This window comes from Octodon degus, unplaced genomic scaffold (genome assembly GCF_000260255.1).
Source record: "Octodon degus isolate 3935 unplaced genomic scaffold, OctDeg1.0 scaffold00180, whole genome shotgun sequence".
NCBI classification, from domain to species: Eukaryota; Metazoa; Chordata; class Mammalia; order Rodentia; family Octodontidae; genus Octodon; species Octodon degus.
The window spans coordinates 3,567,398-3,579,757 of record NW_004524756.1 but is presented as its reverse complement, the minus strand read 5'-3'; positions in this window follow the sequence as shown (position 1 = coordinate 3,579,757).

Sequence of the window (12,360 nt, the reverse complement as noted above, 5' to 3'; positions counted from 1 at the left end):
GACACCTAAATGGAAAGAAACACAAATTACCACTGTGGTTCAGACTCAAGTATGGAAAATAAGAAACATAGGTGGATATCATTCTCATAGTGATTCTCATTCCAGGCCACCAGGAAAACATGTAGGAAGAATTACGAATGCAAAATTTTCTCTTAACAGAAAGGGCAGTTATAATACAATGTATTTGCTCTTTTGTCATGATATTCAGTCTAGCAAAAAAAAATTGGAAAAGCATTATACAAGAGGACCAGGTTTTATTTTTTAATATTTTTCACTACTTTGCAAAATGAAGCAAGGGCTATAATAACTTGAAAAACATCAGCTTCACAAATATTGCTTGCCAAGGCTAATTGCTTTTTGAGAACACTACACATTATGCATGCAGCAATAATTTGAAGGAAATAATAACAAAACATTATTATGCACATTCTTATTTTTGCTTAAATAAGAGGGGCACAGCTTAATGAATTTAGCCTTTAGAAAGTGACCAGAAATGTCTGAAAGTACAAATTGTCTACAGTTAAGAAAAAGGTAGTTAGCAATTACTGTTAAACCTTTTGCTTCTTGCTTCCATATATTAATGCTGAAATGTCTGCATGATTTAATTTCTTCACCTCAGAGAAGATTTGGTGTTGCTATTCTAGATTTCTGAAATATTATGAAAAGATTACTCTCCTCTCATTCAATTCTCAAGAAACTCAAGTTTAAAATGTGTATTCACAGTTCTCTGAAGCTACTATCGTGGCACAGGTTTACCAGTACCCATCTGAACGTCTTTTTGCTTTCTAAGGAAGTTTATTTTCTTCTGGAATAAACATCAAGGCAAAAATATTGACTGGGGATCCATTATTATTTTTAATTATCTTCTAGTTCAAAGTATTGGACATATATGCCAAAGTAACTCTAAGAAAAACAAAAAAGATTGGAATAGAAATCCTTCCATGCTGTTTTTCACATACATGTTTAGTGGATTTTCTTTCCACTTCAAAGAAATATTTATGATGGGAATCGTAGCATTTTTATTATTTTCTTCCAGATAAACTATAAAAAATGGCAATAGGTTCTTCTAGAACAGTTTGTTGGAGAATAATTTGAATTAGTATGAATTTAACATTTCCTAAATGATCATTTCAGAAACTAGACAACTAACCTTTGGAAAAAACAAAAATAAAATTTGTTCTATTATTTCCAGCTTTGGACAGATTTGGAAGAAGCATATCTCTTGGACCAACTTAAAACAGTACTATTCTTGAGAATCTAAGAAATACTTCACGGTAAAACTTTAAAGGAGAATTTCCTCTAGTCTTTATGCTGTAACTCCCCTCAATAAAATGTGTTAAAAATACTATCTGGAATTTTGAAATAATCAGTATAAGGGACTAAAGTATAATTTTTGAATTTAAATTATAATATTTGCTCTACAAATCACAAAGTTAACAAAAACAATAGGAAGCAGAAATATACTTAGATAAAAAATTTATAAAAATATAAAACTTTAAAATGTAAATTTCATATAAAATGGTTATATAGGGAAATAAAGATTATGTACAGCTTATAAACATGGACCAAATAACCTGCTTTGAAATGTATCCAGACCTGTGTGCATCAGAAAGTGTGCTGCAGTAGTCTACAACAGCGTCAGCAATGGGGTGAGCACAATGTGTGGTGTGGATGGGGAGTGGAGCAGAGAAGCCGTCCTTCAGGATCTGAAGTGTGGACTCGGAATTCAGCATTCACTTATCTGTGTGGAACTGGCACCGTGCACAATATTTGGGAAAGGTAGGCTATGATATTTATTTATTTATTTATTTATTTATTTATTTATTTATTTATTTTGTGGTGGACCTGGAGATTGAACTCAGAACCTTGCACTTGCCAAGCCAGCATTTATTCTACTGAGCTATCTCCCCAGTCTCCAGGGTATGCTATTGAAACCACTGTATACTTCAGCACTATGATGATTTATTGTGATTAAGGGGTCTGCTGATGGATCAGTGCTGGGAGCCCCGTCAAAACACACAACACGTTTGTGAAGGTAAAGCCTGAATTCTAGCCTCTGAGGCAGCTAGTGGAGCCGCTTGTTTCCTTCAGTAAAAGGCTACATAAACCCAGAGTGGATTCTTGGGATGTCTTTCAGATTCTTAATTCTTACTCTACAACTGCAGTCTTGTAGCATGACTGGCAATAGGACAATCATGCAGGTACTCTTCCTGTGGATTTTCTTGTCTCCAGTAACACTGCTTCATGTCAAGTATTCTTTCCTGCAGATCAGTCTATTTGGCTTAACTGTCACCTCCTGAAAGAAAGGTAATACACTTCGATGCTCAGTTACTTAGAAATTGCAACTATCTTCTATACCTCATAAGTGACATAAGAACATGTCAACATTATCTGTATTGTTCAACTTTCCATTGCTGTGACAAAACACCTGTCATCTGGAACTCAAAAGAATAAAACTTTATTTGGGTTCACAGTTTCAGTGTTTTTAGTCCATGGTTGATTCACTCCAATGGGGGGACAAAACATCTTGACAGAAGGGCAGGGTGGGAGAAAGCTGCCCACCTCCTGGCTTCCAGGAAGCAGACAGCTCAGAAAGAACCAGAGAAGAAGAAACCAGAGGCTGGATAGCTCAACATTAAGATTGCATGCCCCAGCTAAAACACCAAAAATATGCTTTATTGATCTGAGTGTCTCTTATGCTAATCAAGTTGACAGTCAAGATTTACCATCACAGTGTTATTAACAAGATGTTGCAGTGGATGGAGCACAGTGGTGCCACACCTGCCTGTCAATTGCAAGGTCCTGAGTTCAATTCCCAGTACAAAAAAAAAGATGTTGCAACATTCATTCCCTATTGTCATATTTTCATATTTTCAGCCTTTACAGCAAAATTGGTCTTTGCTTATTGAATTGAATCTGTCAGCTTTATTTCCTGAGGACAACATACCTGACACTTGCAGCTTAAAGAAGAAGTTTATTTTACTCACAGTTTCAGAGTTTTTAGTCAAGTGTTAGCAGGCTCCAAAGCCATGATATCATGGCATAAGAAGATGGCAGAGAAAGGCTGGTCAATTCAAATCATCCAAGAAAAAGAGAAGGTTAGAAAGAGTGGGAGGGCAAAGGGACCAGGGACCAGATATTCCAATCTGGTCACCCACCTGCAACTCAGCCCCACCTCCTAAAAATCCATTTAGCACTGACTGTATCAGTAGTTTAGCACCCAGATGTTAGTGCTATTAATTTAGTCAGATTCATAAACAGGTCTAGTAGCATAAAGAGGTATCCTTCTTTCTTTATACAACCATACAAGCTGCTTCATAAGCAGGTTACAAGATCCCAATTACCACTGCTTTCTAGTGTTGATGCTTTTGTGTAATTCTCTCCTATGAGTGTGAGAGTGGTCTTTCTCCCCTTTTAAGCAACATAGTGTCCAGCATAAAATTATGCACACCTCAAGAAAAGAGAAATAGGATGATGTTTTTCTCAATGGATGGTGTTTCCTCGTATGCAAGACCCTAGAGGATGTCATACATCCCAGCTAACCCACTATACTGCCAGCCCATAAAGAAGAAATTGAAAATACAAGTGCAGTAATCAAAGTGCCCAAGGCTACACAAGCAGCAGTTTGCCACACCAATAATTGAATAGAAACTAGGGGCTAGTGGTTTCAATCTTGTAATTGATTTATACCTCTTGTGATTGTGAAGATCTAAGGTAACTTGTATTAATTTCAGATGTCTCAATAAATTTACTACATTCTCTTTGAAAAGGGAAACAAACACCATCATTGGCAGAAAGACAGTCTCTTTAACAAAAGGTGCTGGATAAACTGGTGTTCCACATGGCAAAGATGAAAACTAGACCTACATCTATCACAAAGAACTAAATTAAAATTGAAAATGGACCAAGGATCTAAATATTAAAACAGAAACACTGAATCTACTGGTATATAGAATAGGTAGAACTCTTGAAGATATTGGAGTAGGCAAAGACTGTGAACAAAATCCCAATTCTTAAGAAAATAGCACAAAGAATCAACACCTGGTATCTCTTCTTATTAACAAGCTCTTGCACAGCAAAAGAAACCTCCAAGAGAGTAAATAGACAACCAACAGAGTGGGGAAGATTTTGCTCCTCAGGTAAACCTTAAATACAGACTCCCCACACAGACTCCATGGAACTCTTGGTCTGGCTGGCACTCTTTGTAGAATCATAAGAGCACCTGAAGCAGAGGATGCCAGGAAGTCAGCACTTCGGATGCACACAACTGTGGCAATTTGCTGTATGGCAACAGAGAGCTGATGTGACCTCTTGTACTTAGTCCCTCTGTCTTCATCAAAAGGGCTACTTGAAAAAACCTCTTACTGAAACAAATGAATCAAAACAAAAAGGTCTTATTTTAGCAAAGCATCACAAGAAGATTTTCCGACCCATTTTAAATCTAATGAAAACCAAAGAAGAGAGGGTCAGCCCTGTATGAAGGCAGAAAAGTGAATTTCTTGCTAGGTATTGTTGTGCAAGCTTGCAATCCAAATACTCAGGTTACTGAGGCAAGAAGACTGTTGTGAGTGCAAGATCAACTGGGCTACACAGTGAGTTCAAGCTCAAACTAAACAACACAATGAAACCCTGTCTCAAAAAAAAAAAAATATTTCGTCAGAGCTTATTTTTCCTTCCATGCTTTAGGAGCTATTGGAAATTGGTGGAGACTGCTCATCTTCTCAGTAGCCTATATTTAGCACCCAGCACCTCACCCATTCACTCATTAGTATTTTGAGACAGGGCCTGTTTAAGTCAGCAAATTGTGCAACCTAGACTTGAAATTCCAGTCGTCCTGCCTCAGCCTGCTCGTGTTCAGGGATTACAGGATGTATTTGCCTTGTAGTATGCTCTTAAGAAGTATAGAATGAGATGTATTTTGGTACAATTATATTTTAAGAAAAAAGCTACCACATTCTCTCTAACTGTAAAAAGTAAATCTGTGTGCTTATTTAGCAAATGGACTGTAATTTAGATAAGAGATCTCCTTCATTTTCTAAAATTCCTAATTTACACTGTAAGTATTATTAATTTGGATCTTTGCTTTGAAAAATTTTCAATTTTTATATATGATGTAAAGACCTTTCCAGCCCTTCTAATATGTTTTGCTGTGATCCATGGTTGAAATATGACTACTCATTCTAAAGCAAATTTTAATAAAAAAAATATTGTGGTTTCATATTTTCTTACATCACGCAAATATGAGAACAGAAAAATAAATTTTATTTTTATTGTTTCAATGTATTTAGCACAGGGTCTACAGGGTCTCACTACACAGATCGAACTCATAGTGATTCTGCTGTTTTCAGCCTACCAAGCACTGGGATTACAGGTGTGTGCCGCCACCTTGCCCAGTTTCAATCTCCATCTCCGCGCTCCTTGGTGTCAGGGCTGGTACAGCATGCCAGGGATTGAATACCCGTCCCTGCATTTGCCTAAGCAGGCACTTTAGTCCACTGAGCTATCTGGCCAGCCCCAGAAAAATAATTTTAAAAATAAAAGATATTTTTCCAAATAATTTAGGCTAAACCATGTAAAATGCTCTAAAATACAGGTGTTGATTTATCTATAAGAGTTCTGAAGTCAGATTGCTTAGATTAAAACTCTAGTGTATACTTTCTGTGTAAGCTGTGTAAATTATATTGTGTATTGTTCTTTCTTGATTGGCAAGGCCAGCATACTGATACCTAATTAATTACTTTATTGTGAAGAATAGTAACTCAATGGTTTACTGATTTAACCAGACCCTGTCTCAAACCATAAAAGAAGGAAGGAATGAATATGCACAGTGCTGAAGATTTAATATAAACCAAGGAGAAGAAAGGTGAACTATCTCCATCTAAAGAATGAGTTTCACTGCATGTAAACTATTATTATCATTAATAATTTACTTGACTATGAAGCAATATATTAAAGATGACAGTCAGGTAACCATTACAAAACAAACTGCACTACCACCATTCAGGTCATATATAAAATAACATAGCAGCATACAGAATAAAAATGTAGCATTGCAATTGTGTGCATTGCTCTTCCCTGAACCTACATACCCATAAATTTGGGTTTCTATGTCCTAATTTCTCAAATCTTGCTGAAAGCTCTTGGTGGATATCATTTGGTTAAGATTTTGAGACGATTTTGGTGTGCCCTAAATCTGATAATGGCATCTTCCTAGAACACAGAAGACACAAAGAACAGAAGGTCAGGAAAACCAGAGGCAGAGACTAGAACTGTGCAGCGTCAAGCTACGGCACGCCTGCAGCCAGGAGACGGTGGAAGAGGAAAAGCAGTGCTCCCCAGAGCCTTTGCAGAAAGCAAGCATTGCCCACACCTTGGTTCTGCAATTTTAGTTTCAAAACCTTTAAGAGAACATGTCTGTGTTGGTTTAAGAACCACGTCTCTAGTCATTTGTTACAGCAGCCTGAGGAAACTAGTGCAGTGCAGAATCTGCACTCGGGGCACACTACTATTCTGTGCTCTGCGTTCCTGCCCTTGTCAAACGGAGGGAAGGCAGCAGTTGACATTCACTTTCACCCACCAGGAGCTGAGTCTGCTAAACGTCTGAGATTAAGCTGCTGTTAGACACAATTAATAAAACAAAATAAGAACTAGAACTTGAGTAGTTATTTGGCTCACAATACAGCTTCTAAATTGTTCTTGGTTCAGTAAGTCAACAATAATGGGCTATGAGGTAGGTACACGCCACTGTGGGACTTTGTTGCCCTACATGTGACCTTCTTAAAATGTATTCATGCCCCCTGAGAGACATTTATAAAACAATTTGCATTTTCCCAGAAGAAAGGCTAACATTTGTAAATATGTTTCTAGACCACTCTTGATTAATCTTTCCTTTCTGAGATAAATCGTTCTATTTTGAGGTCATGACATCTTTAGATTGAGATGAGGGATTATTATTGCTAAAAAATATATTTCAGAAGCCCAGGTGAATGGATGCTGTTGAGTAGATTTTTAAATTTTATTGTATTTATATCTTAAATTCATGCATACTACTCAGAGTGTTCAAATATAGAAGAAAAATCAATGAGTGTCTCTTCTGTACCCATACAACCTGTAGTTGAATTTAACATGATACATTATTTAAAAGTTATTCTTAGAGGTAGGAACTTTGTTTCCTACCATTGTGATCAATCTGCCTCCACATAAAGTGATGAAAACAAAATTATTGCAGAGAATCTCTCTGTAAAACCAAATTCTAAGTCACAACAGTAGTTCCTGTCTCTTCTGGAATTACAGTCATATGCACTACAGTAGAAATGCTGAAGACAGGATACAGTGGCATTTAAAGAAAAATGTGAATACACTGAATATCACTGAATTTTACCCTTAAAATAGTCTTAAAAAATGTTCATTGTGTATGTATCATCATAGTAAAAGAGTAAACTCAAACTCTTTGCTTTTATTTACTAGTGAGAAATATTTCATTACCAATAAAAGCTGTGGTCTTTTATTGGTGAATGGACCACTGTTAAGTTGCTTTCATGGGTATATTAACAGAACAAAATGAATGGATGAAGAATTTTTTTTAATTATTTCAGTTAGGTTTTATTATTTTTATTGAAGTCTATGTGCTTTGAAAATGTGATGGAGTCTGCATTTTATGTTTTCAGAAAATTGAAGGCTTTCTTAAATTTCATATTCAAGCTTAAAATTCAACTTCCATGTATGCACAAAATATCCATGGTGTTTGAGGTAAGATCCAAAGTAGGCAAAATGCTTCTGTGCTATAAATATGTGATTGTAATATTGCTGTATATGCTATATTTACAACTTTTTAAAATGATGTTTGTTGGTAGGGAGCTAATCAATGTTGTACAAACGTTGAATCACATAGAGAAATACTGACACCAAGAGAAATTGCTCCAACTCAAATTCCACCTGCATTTTTCTGGTGATGGACACAGGTACATATATTTAACTTGGTGTCATTAAATATTTATGTTATGTAAACAACTTTAATTTTGCTCAGGAGATCTGTGTTCAACAAACAAATTCCTGCTTTGAGCAGATTGTTGCAGGGCACTAATGCACTAGCCAGATGATACAGCCAATTTCATTCTCTTGGAAATTTATAGTTCTGGAAATCTGCATATAAATCTTGTCACTCTAGTGCTTGCCAGTCCAGTAACAGAGATTAAACAAGATTTATATCAGACTGCAAGTTAAGGTTGTGTTTTCTTCAAACCACTTTGCTTTGTCATCCAATGCCATTTCTTCCTGAATCATTGGCCTAGAACATAAAGGAAATGAACAAACTTTTTGTCTGCTTCAAAATTAGTATTAGGAAATGGAACGTGGCATTTTTAGATCATTTCATATGTATTAAAATTTCATCTTACAATGTGTTAATGTCTTCCCACACTAAATTAATTAAAATAAATTACAAACATTTCATTTACTTCAATTATAAAACAAGGACATCACATCAACTTCATCAGTACAAATAATTTATACATAATAACGCAGAAGGACTTGGAATATATGACTCAAAATAGTACAAAGCCAGTTAAATGAAATACTATAAAGCAGGCACAGGGGCCAGGGGTTCAATCCCCAGGCCTGCCACCACCGTGCCCTGCTCCTGGGTGGTGCGCTGAGATGGCAATCAAGACTGGGCGTGGTGGCACATGCCTGTAATCCCAGCTCTTGGGAAGCTGTAAACAGGCGAATCACTGTGAGTCCAATCTAGTAGTGAGACCCTGAACCCACTGTAGGTCCTTCCCTAAAATAATTTATTTTTAGGGGGAGCAGAACCGGGGATTGAACTCAGGCCCTTGCGCTTGCCAAGGAAGCGCTTATTCTACTGAACCATCTCCCCAGCCCTAAAATAAAATTTTTTAAAAAAGAAATACTATAGAGTTCTAGGTGTTTTTGTGACAAGACACAAAAACAATATTTTTGGGGGGTGGTTGTGGGGGGAGGAGCTCAGGTTGCCTTCAAGGCAGGTCTGGTTTGGCTTGAGGATGAGGGGATCGAACCACAGCATCCTGAGCCTGACTGCTTTGTCTCAGCAGGCACTTAAAAATAAATTATTTTCATAACAAAATGTTTCTTTTGTTCACTGTCTTTAAAAGAAAGAAAGAAAGAGTAGTGTGAGCTCTCCAGCAAGAGTTCGTTGTGTAGCGTGGATGTTCTACATAAAGCCATATGGGTAACAGAATTTGGCTTAAGAAACTCTTCTTTGCTTAGTCTCTTTAAGCATAAATATATATTGGAAAAACAACTATATATTTACCTAGAATTCAAACCATGGGATCAGGAAGATATCTCAGAGGTATAAGTGTCTGCCTGGCAAGCACAAGGACCCAGGCTGGATCCCTGGTACCACATGTAGAGCCATGTGCCAGACACCACCACCAGACATGGTGGCACATGCCTGTAATCCAGTGCTGGGGAGGCTGAGACAGGAGGATCACCACAAGTCGAAGCTGTGTAACAAGACCTTGCACCAAGTAAATAAATCATAATGTTTTAAAAGAAGAATTCAAACCATGAATATTAAAATGATAACAAGGAATCAAGAAAGCTATTCTCTGAAGACAAAAGTGTGTGATGGAAGAGTGGCAGGGCTCTAGATCCATCCGTGTTAGAATTCCAGCCTAATAGGCACATAATCTAGAACAAGTATAACCTCTTGGGGGTAACACTGCTGTTTGGCACATGGAATTCTAATTACCACACTTTTAAAGCACTTACAGCAATTCTCAGAATATATTAGGTACTCGATAACTGGCTGTTGACTAGTGGACGCATCATTTTGAAATGTATCCACATGTATACTATCATACAGAAAAATACTCATGAAATCTACTACAGAATTTAGAACTACACATTCTGTGATTTTTTGCTCTCTTCATGGTGTGTCATTTTTCAGTGTTAGTTACCCTAATACTGGAGATTTACTGCGTAATTAAGTATAGAAAATGAATGCCTATCATCAGCATATACACATAGAGTCAGGGATCATAGGGATGCCTTATAACCACAGGTTGCCCACAAAGGTGTTGAAGATAATGTCTTTATTTTAGAATAGTTCAATATAATAAAAATATATAGTATGCAAAAAATTGTTTTATGTGTGAAATTATCAAAATGCAGTGTGTCCCTAGAGCCCCTTGCATTTATAGGTGGGACTTTTGGGAGGTGGCTGCATCCTGAATATGTGCTGTTGGGATTAAGTTTACACAGTGCTGGATTAGTCTGTTAATCAGTTTAGCATAGTTCTGGGTGTGGCTAAATGGATTTACTGTAGGGTGAAGCTCCCCTCCCACTCCCAGGTGTGTATGGCACAAATCAATATGCTTGTAGCAAAGAAGAAATGTGAAGACAAAGGGAGGTTGGCATTTGCTGCTTCCTGTGTCCCTCCGTGGATTGTGTCTGCCGTGCCACCTCCCTTGGAACCAACCAACTGTGGACTAGACCCTCCAAAACCTGTGAGCAAAAATAAATTTTCCTCCTTCAATTTGTGTATTTCATCCCAGCAATGAGGAAGTAACTAAAGCAATCTGTATTTGTATATTTAAAAAGCATAAGAAAACATGTTTTCTTCCCAAATTTCTAAATAACATTCCCAAATTCACTATATATTGAGGCTCATATAAGAGCTTAATAAAATTCAAACAATAAAAGTAACAGTGCCTCCACACAACACAATGTAAGTTAGTAACAAAAAAAAAGAAAATGATTATTCCATGAGAAATGTAACATTTCTCGCACACATATGAACTGATTTAGAAAAGCATGCTATTTAAACATACATTTGTGAATCTAGTGAGGCTAGATTAAAGGGTTAAAGACACAGAAGAAATGCAATATGTAATGTTTGCAAAAAAAAAAGTGAAAGAAAAGAAGGAACAGCTCAAAGTAAAAGCAGAAATTTAATTAAATGTAAACTGTTAAATTATAAAGCCAATAAAACCCCTTTGCTCTTATTTGGAATAAAGTTGATAAAATGCATAAAAAGGATAAATATTTATCTACCCTTATCAATGGCAATAACCATGGATACTTAATATTAGTAGAATTAATAGAGTATTCATAGAAAAAGCTAATTTCAAACTTTTAAGTAACTTTGAGAACACAGATGAAGTAGATGAAAAATAAAAAAAAAAATAAACAACCAAATTGACCCACAATGTGTGTCTGAAAAGATTCACGGATCTGATCCCACTCAAGAGATAAAGCTTTCTGCTATCTACTGCCATATGGTTGCACAAGGGAATTCTTCCAAAGTGTCAAATAACAGATTAGTGCAATTAAAATTCAATTGTTCAGAGACTAGGAAAAAAGAATAATTTTATATTTACATATATACATATTTAGGGATCAATCTGATATTTTAATTATATATAATAATTAATAATATATTTATTATAATCAATAATATATGTGTCTTAGCAATAATATATAGCTGATGATATGTTACCAGGTTGACCGCTAAATTTCATTAAAGATGCATATACAAATAAAAAAGCATTTTGTGAGCAAAACACTTACATAACTAGCAAAATTTAGCTTTTCATTTAAAAGGAGTAAGGTAAGTTTGGTTTATTCCTGAAGTACCAGTGAGGTTGAAGGATAGACTAAATCAAAGTAGAAGTAATGTATTTAGCAAATCAAAACAGGCATATAAATCTGAGTATATAAAATTCTTTAAATAAAATGCAATTCCCTTTCTTGGTTTTTAAGATCATTAAATACCTACCGAAAAAAACTAAAATGTAAATAAAGAGAAAAGCAAAAGTCAGCTAATAGGAAACAGAGCTATTGCAGAACAGAAGGGAAGCAAGAGGTGGAGGGAGGTGGAAGGGAGCAGAGGAGAAGGGGAAGAAAAGGAATTCAGGTGTACTGTGTTGATGGAGCATGTCCCAGAGGTGTGCACTTTAGATACCAGAAGCATGTGCACTAAAAATAATGTGGGGCCAAGGAAGTGGCTCAGTAGAATAAGTGCTTCCCTGGCAAGTGCAAGGGCCTGAGTTCAATCCTGGGTTCCACCAAAATAAATAAATAAATAAATAAATAAATAAATAAATAAATAAATAATAAAATAAAATAAAAATAAAGTAAAGATTGAAATCAGCGAAGAGCTGGGGCGGTGGCTCAGGAGTCTAATCATCTGCCTGGCAAGCACAAGGACCTGAGTTCAATCTCTGGTACAGCATGCCAGGCCAGGCCCAGAACACTGGGTGTGCCCTTCTGGCCACCAAATCTGGGTGTGTTGGCACATGCCTGGAATCCCAGCGCTAGGGAGGCTGAGACTGGAGGATCACTATGAGTCCAAGCTGCCTAGAGAGACCTTGTATC